We start from the raw sequence: 15,856 nt of genomic DNA, 5'->3' as shown, positions 1-15,856 counted from the left end.
GTTACTCATTAGAGGTGGTGAAGCTGCAGTTGATCACTAGGGAGTTAACTGACAGACTGCTGGTGGTGTTGAAAGTACACCGTTCACTCTGCATGTCAGAATGTTTTACTGACATAAATGAGAAAGATATGTGAGCTCAGAGAAAATGAGTCCTCATTTAGCTTCTCTATGGCACTAATCATAATTTCCATGACAAAACGAACTGTCTCATTTTGTGCATTTCTAAAGGAAATGCTTTATGTTTTACAGCTTTGATTTCATCAAGATGATGTTTCGGTGCACCACACATCTGTCATAAATTCAAAATGTTAGTGCTTAAGTTGTGATTAGAACACTGTTGAGAAGCTGCAGTAGGACTTTGGGGAATCAACTGACAGGCTGCTGATGCTGTACATGTTTTCCTCAGAATATCAGGCTTAATTCTCACTTGGCTGTGGAAGATAGTGCAGACTTATAGAAAGGCGCTCTCATTATCAGCTTCTGGAGCTCCTTACATACCCTCTATGGGAAAATCGTGTAAGAAAACAGTTTTCTCTCAAACATGTCAAATATGGTTCATCAGCTTCTAACCGAAGGTCAGCCTTTTCTCCAGGGCAAAATCAGCAGAGAACAAATCGGAATTCGTAAAATGAGTATAACACCATTACCAACTAATTTGTATTGTACCTAAAATGCATTATCATCCTGTATATGTGTTCTTTTTTTGTGACTTTCAAAACCTGTCTTTCACTTTAATGCGTTTCTATGGAACCATGACCCCAAGTCCGGCAATGGTTACCACAACATATTGTTCATGTTGTATTCAGCCAATCAAGAGGGGTTCATTTGGGACCCCCACATACCCTTGGGGGTTAGGGAGTGTTCACCCAGCCTCATAGTTTTTTTTTTTTTCTTTCATTTTCAGGATGCACGGCGTAGGGAAGTGCCCTTTTTGACAATTTCACCCCCAATTTTTGCCCTAGTACTGATGTTTTTTGACTGAAAGTACACTGGGTCGCTGCTAACCAGGCCCCCAGTGGCAGTGCTCTTCCCTAAACACACAATAAATGTCTAATTGTAACCCAATTAGCATGGGCTTTAGCATCCCTGCAAGCCCCTAGTAAATGGTATCCCTGGTACCCAGGCATGGGTACTAAAGAGGGTCCCTGAGAGCTTTAGCATGTATTATGCCACCCTAAGGGACCCACACTCAAACACATGTAGTTTGCTATGGCAGAATACAAGAAATGGTGCAAACCATTTTGAAAATATGACACTACACACACCCATTGTGCAATGCCCACACTCACTGCATGTGATATATGTAAATCACCCCACGGCAGGCCTTAGATCCCAATGGCAGGGTGCATTATATTATATATGAGGGCCCATCCTCATGAGCAGTTAAGCCCCTATGATATCTAGTTCCATTGCTAGATATTGCAAGTGATCAAGCAACCATCTTAAGGAAAAATACTGGGCAATGGTCTTCACGCATTGCCCAGCTACATGATGGCTACACTAAAACCAATAGTGTTTGGTATCAATCACCTTGTCTTAATAACACAATACTGATGCCAGTATCATATTTTTTATGATGAGCACCCAGAAGGCACTTTAGAGGTGCCCCATAAAACCTACTAGTCTCTTTGGGGCATATTTATAAGCCCCTAGCACCACCCTGCACTACATTAGCGTCATTTATTTTAACGCTAATGAGGCCAAAATCCTTGCGCCACATTTAAAAAGTACATGCAATGCATGCATTGCGCCACTTTGTAACCCTTTGCCCTACATTATGCCTGCACCAGGCATAATGTATGCAGAGGGGGTGTTCCCCTGTTGGGGGAGGGAATGGCGCAAGAACATCTAACAGATTTCCTTGAGTCATTTTATACGGCACTTTTAACGCCTGCTCAGAGCACCAACCCAGTACTTTGTCTTGCTGGCCTTCAGGCCCATCGAAGGAGCAGCTCACCACCACCACCAGAAGGTTATCGTGAGTCCAGGAGGTTAGCCCCGTCGCTTCACCACGTCTCTAGACGCTGACCCCTCCAGAAGCTTCTTAGCACCAATACCTTTTGTACCGGAGCCCTTCCAACTATCAAGGCTTGCTGTATGTCCGGTCCGGACACCACTGACTCTAACACCGACCTGCCATCAAGGGATATCAGGATCCATGAGGCCTTCGAAGAGAGTGGCCCTGCTGCCCTGTTTTCTCTACCTCTCCAGGTCACCAAAGCCAAGTGAGAGCCTCTAACTGTAGCGACCTTCTGGACAGATCACCGCTGCACCTGAGGCCCCCAGCCCAGGTTTATGGAAACCAGCAGTGTTCCTGTACTCCAGAGACCCTAAAGAGCCGTGCTTCCCCTTTGGGTTCTGTTGGACTTGTTCCCACTTGGAACCTTTTCTTTTGCAGGTACCCTGCCGTAGACTTTAACACGTATCGCTCAAGGCTACCAACGAGACCAGCACCTCTACACCCAGACTCACCAGGGTAGATAAACTCAAACTGCTGCTGGTTTCTTGGACCTTTGCCCCTAAGCACCTTAAGTCTCAAATGGCACCCTGAAGGTTGGTTTGCAAGTATACCTATGCAGTGTTGTTTCTCCCGTAAGATAACATTACTGCGTTCGAGGCTCATGCCTAAAATCTGACAGCTTTGCTATTTTTACTGCTTACTTATAAAAATCTATAACGCCTAAAATACTTACCCAATATTGATGAACTTGGTCTCTAAATATATATACAAATTTGTGTTATTTTTCAAAATTGGTCTCAGATTTCATTTTGAGGGTGTGTCTCATTTATTGACAAATGCTCAGCACTCGCCTCTGATAAGGCTAAGCTGCTCGAATCACACTACCACAAATAGAGCACTTTGAATTATTAAAGTAAGCCCTGTAAACCAACAAGGGTCATCTGGACTTTTTGCATGGTGTACCCCTACATTGGTGCACTACATAAAAAACCACAAAGGGATCATGTCCCAGAGTCATATAATAGTTGCCACCACAAATTGTTCATGGCGTGGCCAGCCAATCAGGATTGACTACTCATCTTCAAACTGGCCAGTCAGGCATATCGGGACACAATGTTCAGATATCACTAACTTTTTAACACATTCATGCCCAACCTGAGCTTCTTTTTAAACTCTAATTTCTCAAAACGGTCATACAGATTTACACCCAATCACAAAAAACACTTTCTCTAAAATAAAGCACACTTTCTGAGATAAGGTCTAACTTATCACCATATTTGGTGTAATTCCGTTCACCCATTTTTTCTGTAATGAAAAGTTAACTATCCTATGGGAATTAACATCATAAATCACACCTTTGAAACCCCCCCTTTTTCTTGACTCCTGCTGGCTGGATCAGCACAAAACTTTCCATGAAGGAACTGCGGTGGATGAATTTTTTTATGGAAATTTGTCTAACGGCAACTAAGTTATTAGTGATAAAAAAAAAACACTCTTCCTATTGAATTTCTGATCTAACTATAACTGCAGAGTAGCGACTACTACTGAGTGATACATACAAAATTCACTGAAAAAACAAACAGGGACATTATAGTTAGGTTTATGTTTTACTCTCACAAAACCATATAAATTCATCTGTTATAGTTATATATATATATATATATATATATATACATATATATATATATAATATATATATATAACCTACTAGCGGACCTAGTTTCCATAATCAGAGCATTTTTTTGTTTTGCCTATAACTTTGGTGCCGCTTGACAAAACTTCATGAAATTTTGAAAAGTTATACTTTAGTCAGTTCAGCTTCGGGTGATCTGTCAAGCGGGAGTCGAGAAAAAGGGGCGGTCACAAAATGCCAGGAAGCTAGATCTGTTCCACAGATTATGCTTTTTGTGGTTTGGTGTAAATCCATTCAGTAGTTTTGGAGTAATTTAAGGCCAAAAAATATAGATATATAGGGAAGCAGATCCCCCGCAGATCCGCACCTGCTGATCCGGGTCCGGATCTGGGAATCTGGGTGAAAAGCAAGGCCCTGATTGGCTGGCTGCAACCTGACAGAAAAGTTGTGGCCACCATTTTGTTTTTTGCATTGGCTCAGGGGTGGGAAAAGAAGAGTGCAAAAACACATTAGAGGTCAGGATAGAGGTATCCTGACCCCTAGGACCTCTTGTGGGCAAAACATTGCACAATTACTTTTTTTTTGTTTGAGCTGCGGATCCACGGGTGGATCTGTGGTTCCAGAGAAAAATGGACTTGAAAACACCCTTCACTCGTGCGCAGCTTGGTTTTGGGTGCATGCAGGAGGGTTGGCTGCTGGTCCTGGCCATAGGCCAGGCCCTGTAGCCAACGTCTGCCATGCACGGGCAAAGGTTATATTTACATCTGTACATGCTAAAAAAATAGAAATTCACTGCAAAAAACAAAGGTTATAGGGACATTATAGTTAGATTCTGAATTTCCTCGCACAAAAGCAGACAAATTCAGCACTTATAGTTATGGTTAACTCAAGTAACTATAACTTGCGCCCTAAGGTAACTATAACTTGAACCTTTGTCATACCCTGCCCCCCTTTTTAAAAAAAAATGTTTTAACCTTTTTTCTGGAACTTATCTGAAGCCGAATCCCAAGATGGCTGCCAACTGTACCTAGTTGAAGTGTTGGCAGCCAATCAGATCTCAGCACGAGATTAGGAGTATTTGTGAAGCCTTCGCGCCTCCAGATATACATATTTGGTTTTCTTTTAATGTCTGAAAAACTACTGAACAGATTTACACCCCAAAAAAAACTACATTTCTGCCAAATTTGATGTAATTCCATCCAGCCGTTCAGGCTTTAGTCGTGTTCAAAATCCTTAAGGGAGTTATAATGGGAAACACACTTTTTCTGACCCCCGTTTTTCTCAGCCCCTGCTTGACGGTACACCTCGAAACTTACCATTTACAACAAAATTCTCTGGAACACTTTTTGGGAAAATTTTGTGACGATTCCTCAAACGGTGCTAAAGATATAGGCAAGTCAAAAATGCCTTTTCTAAGGAAACTATGTCCTAACTATAACTACCTACTGGTGACCACCAGTAGGTAATATATATATATATATATATATATATATATATATATATATATATATATATATATATATATATATATACACATATATACTGTATAATGTCACCTACTGGAGGTTGTCAGTAGGTATTTATAGTTTAAGAGGGCCTTGCGCCACTTTAGCGCTGCCATAGGGTCATTTTTTTACACTAAGGCGGCGCTAAGGTGGTCTTTTCACCCCCCCCAAATTTACAAAGTGGCTCAATCCATGCATTGCGCCACTTTGTAACCCTTTGCACTACATTATGCATGCGCCATGCAAAATGTGTGCGCAGGGGGCATTCCCCCCGTTATGGGGGCCAAAAAAAGGGCACTAAGGAATCTAAGAGATTTCTTTGTTTCATTATTTCAGCACTTTTAACGCCTGCTCAGAGCAGGCGTTAAAAGGGGGCACACAATTGTTTATAATGGGCCCTTATGTACTGTTCGGGGGTACCGCAATTTTTTTTGGCACAAACCCCTGAACAGTACAGCAATAGCAGCAAAAATGTTGACCCTCTTGCCCCCTACCCTGTGCCATGGTGTGCTGTATCTTGGATATGGTGCACACATGGTGGTGGTAGGACGGCGCTAAGAGATGCAAGGAAAGTGGGGTGCAGCGCCACTTTTCTTAAATCTGCCCCCTAGTTTCCTTAGGAAAAGTGTATTTTAGTTTGCTTAAAACTTTGGCGCCATTTGACAAATCTTCACAAAAGGTTCCAAAAAAAGTTCCCTTCTGTGTGTAGTTCTACCTGTACAGTTTCAGGGTGATCCATCAAGCGGGCGCTGAGAAGAAAGTGGGTGTTTCAAAAATGTACATTTGTGATGTTATTTCCCATAGATATTTAGACAGGACTAAAGCCCGAAATGCTGAACAGAATTACACCAAATTTGTCAGAGAGCTAGAATGTAGGCCAGAAAGATCTCTTTAGGGGTTGGTACAAATCCATTCAGTAGTTTTTGAAATATTAAAGGAAAAATAAATTTGTGTATCTAGGAACGTGGATCCTCCGCGGATCCGACACATCTCATGCTGAGATCTGATTGGCTGCCAGCACTTCAACCAGGAAGTGCTGACAGCCATTATGGGACTCAGACTCAGCCAACCACAGGGAACCCGCTGGGGGCCAAAAACATTTAAAAAAAGAGTTTTGCCACAAAATCACAGTGGATCCACAAATCCGCTGCAATTAAAAAAAAAAAAAAAAAAAACAATCTCTCCACGTGCTGCTGCATCGCTCTTGCTCCTGTCTTCTTGCTTTTTCACCCATTTTTGAGTGACTTCTTGCTTTTCCCCCATTCTCACTGCTTTCACCTTGCTTTTTAATCTGCCCTTTTGCCTTCTCCTTGCTATTCCCTTGTTTTCAGTGCTTTCTCTTACTTTTTCCTCCATATTTTGTGTGCCAGCTCCTTGCTTGTCCCTCGTTTTCACTGCTTTATCCTTGTTTTCTCACTCATTTTTAGAATGCTTTCTCCTTGATTTTCTCGTTTCCACTGCTTTCTCCTTGCTTTTTACCCCTTTTTATGTGTGCCTTCTTCTTGCTTCTCCCTAGTTTTCATTACTTGCTCCTTACTTTTTCCCACGTTTTTTTAGTTCTTTCTTCTTGCTTTTCCCTCATGGCATGTGGTATGATGCACATGGGAGTTGGCTGCAGGGCCTGACCACAGGCCAGTCCCTTTGGCCAACCCCCCAATGTGCATGGCCAAATGCCGTGCACAGCGGGGATGGGATGCACGTGGGGAGGGGTTGGCCGCAGGCACAGCGGCCACCCTCCCATTGCATTAAAGAAACCCCTGGCCAACCCCCTGTAAATAGCCAACCCCACTTTGCACACAACCTTTGACCTGCAGCTAGTCCCTACGGTCAACCCCCCACATGCACCCAACCCCATGCCAGGCAAGGCCTTTGGCTGTGCCTGGCGTGTGACTGGTGGCCATGCCCTGTGGCTACCCCCCAAAAAGGGCCCCCAAAACAAGCCAACCTGGGAGGGGACACACAGAGCACCTCCCCAGGCTGATTTCAGCCCTGGGGACCCCACCCCCTGGGGTCTTCCACATTTGTGTAAGGAACAGGGGCCACAAGGGAACCTTAATTCACACTCTCGGCATGCACAGTTTTCTCATCAATTATTTAACTGCAAATGTTGCGGTTATATTATCAATGTGGTCATAGAAGATGTCTTAACTGATATGTGGGGTATTTAGCAGTGCATGGCAAGGGTGCGAATTATAGTTACCCTAAGGCACAAGTTATAGTTACTTGAGATAACTTTAACTATAACTGCTGAATTTCTATGGTTTTGTGTGTGTAAATTCGGAACCTAATTATAACGTCCCTGTAACCTTTGTTTTTTCTATTTCCTAACTATATCCCTGTAGCCTTTGCTGTTTTCAACAAATTTCTAGGTTTTTTTAACATGGTTGGGGTGGACAACTACCCATATGCAGCCAACTCCACACCTCAGAGGTCCAAAGGGGGTTGCTGCGGGGCCTGGCTTGCAGCCAAAGGCCATGCACGGTGGCTGGTTGGCCACAAAGCCTGTCCTGTGGCCAACCCCTCCCAAAGGCAGCCAACCCAGGAGGGACACAAGCAGCCCCGCTCCCCTGGCCAATTTTGGCCCCGGGGACCCCATCTCTCAGGGCCCACCATTTGTTTTTAGGGGGAAGGGGCATGTGGCCTCCCTCTACTGACCTTTTTATGGCCCCTGGGATCTCATCTTCCATGGCCGGGCTTTATAGTAAATGGGGAGGGAGCACACAGTCCCCCTCCCTGGTCTGGTTAATGGCACTGGAGACCCAATCTACCCGGGACCAGATGTATTTAGAAGGGGGGACATGCAGCCTCTCCCTCCCCCCGGCAAATATCAGCTCTGGCGGTCCCCATCCCTTGGGGCCTGGCCAGTAAATGGTTGGTGCATCAGAGCCCACCCAGGGAACCCATTGCTTCTTTGTTGAGGGCTGCAGAGGGAACCCAGTGCCCCCGTAACCCCAGTCAGTTTCCTGCCTCCAGTGGGAGCCAGAATTGATTGTGCCTCAGGGAGAAGCTACATGCTTCTTCCTGCTGGCAGGAGCAATTTTTTCATCTGTTTCCATGCTCGTCCCCGGAGGTCCTCGGGGTCGAAATCAGCCCAGGAGGGGGGCCGCATGCGCCCCCTTCCAAAATATCTAAATTAAATTCCTCAAGCAAGCCTGGGTAACCACTGTAGTACCCCACCAGCAGGCCTATGGGTCAGGGTTCTCCTATCCTGCCCCCTTCTGTTTTTTTTCCCTTTTTTCTTGTACTCAGCTGAGTCAGAGACCAAAGATGGCTGCCACCACTTCCTGGTTGAAGTGGTGGCAGCCAATCAGATCTCATTTAGTAATCTCTGGGATCTCTGGGATCCGTGGCCCTCTGCGTCTATAGATATACATACATCTTTTTTCTTTAATAACTCTAACACTACTAAACAGATTACACCAAATTATACCAAGCACTGGAAAAGCCAATTGGTCTAGTCTTTGGGATTTTGTTGTTGTTTCTGTTTTACTCTAGTTATATGTACAGTAAGTATTTATTGTTTGCTTTAATCCAGTAATATTGCTGCAAGGTATGCTGTGGAACATGCCAGTCTCAGCTTTGTGTTTTACAGAGATAGCTCACCGCTTCTGTCACAGAAATTCTGGAGTGACTTTTAGTTCTGAAGTTACGAACCTTGAATTCAGATGTATGTGACATGTTTGCGGTGTGTGCATATTTCTTATATGTGAAGCTTAGGCTAATCGAACACTTGTATCAAAATTGCAGTGTAGCTCTTGAGGACTTGTGAATCAACCAGGTGATTATCCTTGTTTCTTGGTACTGCTTACCGTACTCTTTATGAGAGCTAATGCAATATAGTCTATAGTTTGGATGAAATATTTACTTAGCTGTCTATAACACTGGCGAGGTCATCAGATGCACCTATTGCATTGGGTTCCTGAGTGCCCTTTGTATCTCATGGTTTAAGGGACTTGCATATGAGGTGCCTGAGGTTTGAGGACATGGTGGGTGCCCAGTACATTTAGGGGGTCACTATGACTTTGGCGGATGGAAAAGCCCGTCCGCCGAAGTCCCGATGGGCAGGTTGGTGCCAGTGCAGCTGCCTTCCCGCAGGGTCCATTAGGAGTTTCCCACTGGGTCAGCAGGCGGAAACTGAGTTTCTACCTGGTGGCCCACTGGGAAATGGCCTGCAGCATTGTCTCCAACTCATAATAGAGCCGGCAGCAATGCTGTAGTGCGTAGGGTACCAGCACCCGTCCCACTGTTCACTGTCTGCAAAGTGTGACGGGGCTGGCCAGGGGGGCCCCTGCAACCCCTCTATGCCAGGCTTTACATGGCAGTACTACCCCCATGTAATCGCTGGCGGAGAAGGGACTCGTCCCCAGGGCAGTGCTGCTTGCAGTGCTGCACTGGCAGATTAGGACCGCCAGCACCGCCAGAACAATGAAAACTTGTTACCTGGTGGTGCTGGTGGTCTGACCAGCCCCTGTAAGTCACTAAGAGAATGGATGAGGTCCATTGATACTTGAGAGGTACTACGGCCCCCAGCCATGATGTCCCGTGGTGAGTTGCCATTCACCATTTCCACTTCCGGGTTTCTACTCTCCCGAAACACATGATTCACAATGGAGACGGGGCTTCTTGCATAAACAAGTCACCTTCCTTCTTAAGGAAATATGAGGGGTTTAAAACCAGTCTTCATTCGTGACTTACACTGACATTTTGAAAACTAGTAAAACAAAGAGAGAGAGACTGGGAAACGCTGTGGAATAAGTACCAAGCACTCAAATACATTTTTTACTTGAGAGCTTTCCGCCTTTCTTTGATTTACGCGCTCCTCTTGTGCAGCCAATGGTCGAAGTCCATTAAAACAAGGTAGAGTGAGGAACTGCCCTGGGACATGACGAGCAATTCCACGACCACTACATTCACTCACGATCGTCGCTGCCAGAAGAGGTGATGTATATTATGATAGGGTATAGGCCAGGTTCTTTGTAAGCACCAAGTGCTGTTAAATTGCAGAAGCGGGCAGGTTCAAGTCTCGGCATCGGCTCAAAAACATGAATTGAGCAAATCACTGAATCACCCTATGAAAACAATCATGTTAAGCGTTCCAATATCTTCGTGTCGAGTTCGCGCTACAGGGGAAAGAAGCACCAGGCACAAGGGGGAGTGGGAGGGGCTGCAGTGCCTCATGCGCTGCCCAGAAATCTGGCAAAACAGCACAAGCATTGGAGAGGGAGGTGTGGCCACAATGATGAACAAGCCAAAAGTAAAAAAATTGTGTATCAGACAAACAATAAATAAATGAGCAAGTAAGACTACTTTTAATAGGGGCAGTCTCACTGGAAGACAATGAAACGCCAAAAGGCGGGACAAAGACACCAAAGGGACCATAGAAATGCTAGATTGTACAAGAGGCACCACAAGGAACCAATAGAAACAGTGGGCATTCACAAAGCACACAGAGAGAGATACATTGTGTCTCCCAAGACATCTCATGCCTAAGCTCAACCTAAAAAGCACTCTTAATGTACCATTATCCAGTTTTCTGCCAAATTTGGTGTAATTCCTTTCAGAGGTTCAAGCTGTAGTCGTGTTCAAAATCCCGATGGGAAATTGGATAAATGCTGACAAATCACCCCGAAACATTCAAGACAGTAGCTAAAGTGAGTGCAAACTAGTTTTGAATATTTTTTTATATTCCGTGAAGATTCGTCAAATGGAGTCAAAGTTTTTAGCAAAACAAAAAACGCTTCCCCTATGTAAACTATGTCCTAACTATAACTACCTAGTGGCGAGAGAGAGACACATCAAAATAATGCCACAAAAGGCAATATTAAAACACATAGGTGGTCATTACAACATTGGCGGTAAAAGCCGCTTACCGCCGTGCAGTAGACCGCCAACACACCGCCGCAGCCGCGGAAATCCACCACAGCTATTATGACCCACATCCCGAAATCCGACAAAATTCAGACACCCACACAAGTCCGCCACACCAAAGGTCAGTGATAAACTGGCGAAAACAAAACCTCCACCGTCACGCCAACACAAAATACGCCCATGCTATCACGACCCACGAATCCACGTGGTGGTCTTTCAACCGCGGTATTCCATTGGCGGTACACACCGCTGCGCTCAAAATATACACACATCTCCAAAACACCACCACATTGGTACAAATCGAAAGACACACACCTGAGACACATACACACACCACTTCCACACACTCAATACTATGTAAAACACCCACCCACATCACCCACAAACCCCTACGACAACAATTGAGAACGAAGCACAGAGAGAGACACCACCATCCGCAAACTAGCTGCCACAGACACTCAACACCATCACCCACACTACTTCCACTCACAAAACACCACACACCACTACATATCACCACACTTATCACCACATACACCACCCCACACATCACCTACACCACTCCATGGCACAGCAAAGACACCCCAGGTTCTCGGAGGAGGAGCTCAGGGTCATGGTGGAGGAAATCGTACGGGTAGAGCCACAGCTATTTGGCTCACAGGTGCAGCACACCTCCATTGCTAGGAAGATGGAGCTATGGAGAAGAATAGTCGACAGGGTCAACGCAGTGGGACAGCATCCAAGAAATCGGGACGACATCAGGAAGAGGTGGAACGACCTACGGGGTTAGGTGCATTCCATGGTCTCCAGACACAACATTGCGGTACAGCGGACTGGCGGCGGACCCCCACCTCCTCCCCCACAACTAACAACATGGGAGGAGCAGGTCTTGACAATAATGCATCCTGAGGGCCTCACAGGAGTCGGTGGAGGAATGGACTCTGGTAAGTCAAATCTTAACTATCATATCCCCCACCCTACCTGCGTGCTATCACAGACCCCCACCCTCGCCCCCACCCCATCACTCCAACTCCTCACAAATGTACCAATATCACAAACCACCCATCACAACACCAAGCCCTGCATGCAAAAACTATGCATGGACACCCATCTCTAAAGCATGCCCACTGCACATACCCAGAACACCCCCCTCAACCATCATCACACAAGCCCACACTCAGGAATACATGGTCACCCACCCATTGCACACCATGAACCACACAGATGCAATAATCATGCCTTTCCACCCCTGCAGGACCACTACCCAACATCACCAGACAGGAGGGTCCAGACATCGCCACCCCACCCACAGAAGAGGCCCACAGTGATGACAGCAGCTCTGTACAACTGGACCTAGATGACCAGCCCGGACCATCGTGGGCCTCGGGACAGTCGGTTCCCCTCACACAGGCACAGCCCACCACAGACCTTCCACCCTCTGGTAACACCAGCACCCACCCAGCGGGCCCATACCTCCGTCCCCAGGACACGTCAATCAGCTGTGTGTCCACCACTACAGGGAACCCAGGATAACCCACCACCCCAACAACAACAGGGACCTGGGGGCAGTGGTAGTGGGCACACGGTCCAGGGGACGGAGGCACAGGAACACAGGGGAACTGGGAGGGCTGCCGTGCGACAGGGGGCGGACAGGCCTAGGGAACCCACTCTCCACAAGGCCCTCTCCTCCATCATGGGAGCATACCACCACTCCCAGGAGACGATGGCAACGGTCCTGACCAAGTTTCAGGAGACCCAGCGCCTGCAGGAGGAACAGTATATGGGCTTCAGGGAGGAACTCAGAACCATCAGCACCGCCCTGGACACCATCGTAGGGGTGCTGAAGGAGATACTCAACACCAGGAGGGACACTGTGGCACTCCAAGGGGCCCCTGACACTAGCCAGGACGATGAACTGCCCACCACCTCTGCCGGCGCTAGTGGACAGGAGGCACCGCCACAGGACCACCACACCAGCACCCCACCCCCTGCAGACGGAGAACCACCCCGCAAGCGGTCCCTGAGAACCAGAAACAAGACAGAGCACAATGTCAAGACCCCCGCCAAGAAATAAGACCACCCTGATTGTCATCCTACTGTCCCACTTTGTAACCCTGTCCATCTTGGAACTGCCCCAGCTCCACTTCCTAAGGCCGTTTGGCCAATGCACCTGTGAGACTCATAGACTGGACTCTGCCATGGACAGTCCTCCACCATCAACCCTCACCATTTTACAACCCCCCTCCAATATTTAGCACTTAAATAAACACCCTTGAAGCACAACCTGGAGTCAGTCTGTGATTTAGAAAATGTATTCTATCAATGACAGTGACAAAATGAGTTCTCAAATGTAATGTCAACATACCTATGTCACACATCTCAAGTCCATGAGGAATCTAAGCAGATGACACGTTGGAAACCACACCTGTGAAACTGTAATGGAAATGTACAACTCAGTTACCATATACTGGTTGAAATCGACAGACAGGATAGAGGTAGAAGTGTGAAAGTACTTGTAGTGGGCAGGAATGTATTCTCACCTGTGTGTCACTGGAAATATTGCTGGATAACTGAGTCCCTGTTGTCAATGTCTTCTTCCTCTGCTTCCTCCTCATCACTGTCCACAGGCTCCACAGCTGCCACAACACCGTCATCTGGACCATCCTCCTGCGGAAAAGGCACCTGGCGTCGCAAAGCCAAATTGTGAAGCATACAGCAGGCCACGATGATCTGGCACACCTTCCTTGGTGAGTAGAATAGGGAACCCCCTGTCATATGGAGACACCTGAACCTGGCCTTCAGGAGGCCAAAGGTGCGTTCTATCACCCTCCTAGTCCACCCATGGGCCTCATTGTAGCGTTCCTCTGCCCTGGTCCTGGGATTCCTGACTGGGGTCAGTAGCCATGACAGGTTGGGGTAACCAGAGTCCCCTAATAGCCACACACGGTGCCTCTGGAGTTGACCCATCACATAAGGGATGCTACTATTCCGCAGGATGTAGGCGTCATGCACTGAGCTAGGGAACATAGCATTTACCTGGTAGATGTACTGGTCTGCCAAACATACCATCTGCACATTCATGGAATGATAACTCTTCCGGTTCCTGTACACCTGTTCACTCCTGTGGGGGGGGACCAGAGCTACATGGGTCCCATCAACGGCACCTATGATGTTAGGGATATGTCCAAGGGCATAGAAGTCACCTTTCACTGTAGGCAAATCCTCCACCTGAGGGAAAACGATGTAGCTCCGCATGTGTTTCAGAAGGGCAGACAACACTCTGGACAACACGTTGGAAAACATAGGCTGGGACATCCCTGATGCCGTGGCCACTGTTGTTTGAAATGACCCACTTGCAAGGAAATGGAGCACTGATAGCACCTGCACTTTAGGGGGATTCATGCGGGATGGCGGATTGCTGACATCAGGTCAGGCTCCAACTGGGTACAAAGTTCCTGGATTGTGGCACGGTCAAACCTGTAGGTGATGTAAATGTCGCTCCTCCATTGTCAACAGGTCCACCAGCGGTCGGTACACCGGAGAATTCCGCCATCTCCTCACATGTCCCTGCGGACGGTGCCTATGAAGGACAACAGCGACCACAGAGTCAAACAACTCAGAGGTATGTACCCACAGTCTACACAGAACACGAAACATAATCCAAAAAGTTGCCTGTATGTGTGTTGAGTCTAGGCCTAGGTATGTGTGACGCAGTTGAAAATGAAGCCATGTGGGCCCCTGAAATGGCGTCTGTCTGACCTCTAAAGTGGGACAATGGGATGTGAGGTAACTGCGCTGGCGTTGTACACCGTCGCGGTAGGCGGTCGAAGACCGCGGCGCAATGCTGCATTGGTTAACATTGGACCCTATGGGTCCCAGGAGCCAATGACGAAGTGCGACGGTGGTGATGGTACGCACCGCCGCAGACGTCACCGCCGCGGACGTGACCGTCATTTTCTATCTGTTCAATCACTCGATACCTGATCTTCGACAGGAGAGGACCTACACTGCAAGTGCTGCTGTGACCTCAGTCTGGAAGAGACAATGGCTTGTGCGTCTGGGGAAAGGGCCCCTGCCTTCACTGCACAGGAGTTGGAGAAGCTCGTGGACGGGGTCCTCCCCCTGTTCACGCTACTCTACGTTCCTCCAGACCAACAGGTAAGTACATAGGGAGCATGTTGTATGGGCTATGCCTGAGTGGAGAGGGCTTGTTGTAAGAATGAAGGGGCCATGGTTCTGCGTGCATGATGGACTGTGAATGCATGCGCCACATGGCAAGGGTAGGGATGTGGGCCACTCACTTCGACGGTGCAGTTGCTAATGTCTTCTCTTCTTCCCCTGTACATTTCATTTAGGTCAGCGCCCACCAGAAGACGGATATTTGGCGTGCCATCGCCAAGGACGTCCAGACCCTGGGGGTCCACCACAGACGGAGCACCCACTGCCGGAAAAGATGGGAGGACATTCGCCGCTGGAGCAAGAAGACGGCAGAGGCTCAGCTGGGGATGGCCTCCCAATTTGGGAGGGGTGCCCGTCACACCATGACCCCCCTGAAGTTCCGGATCCTGGCGGTGGCCTACCCGGAGTTCGATGGGCGCTTGAGGGCATTACAGCAGACACAAGAGGGTGAGTACAACATCATTCTGCGGACTTTGCGCGCAGTGAAGGTGTCTGGGTGGGGGAGGAGGGCCGTGGGTTCCCCTAGGCCAGGGCGAGTTCCGTAGGCTAGGCCCCTCCGTAATGCAGGCCATGTGGCACTCCACTCCACCTCTGTAGAGTGCCAAGTACAGGTATACATGCCCCTGTGTCATCTATGTGTACAGATGTCGACCATAGCCATGTAGGCCATATCCCAGGAACTGCATCTGTAGAGCCCAACAGCGCGGCGTA

The sequence above is a fragment of the Pleurodeles waltl genome, chromosome 9, assembly GCF_031143425.1.
Source record: "Pleurodeles waltl isolate 20211129_DDA chromosome 9, aPleWal1.hap1.20221129, whole genome shotgun sequence".
Taxonomy (NCBI): domain Eukaryota; kingdom Metazoa; phylum Chordata; class Amphibia; order Caudata; family Salamandridae; genus Pleurodeles; species Pleurodeles waltl.
Note: the sequence above shows the minus strand (reverse complement) of the source record.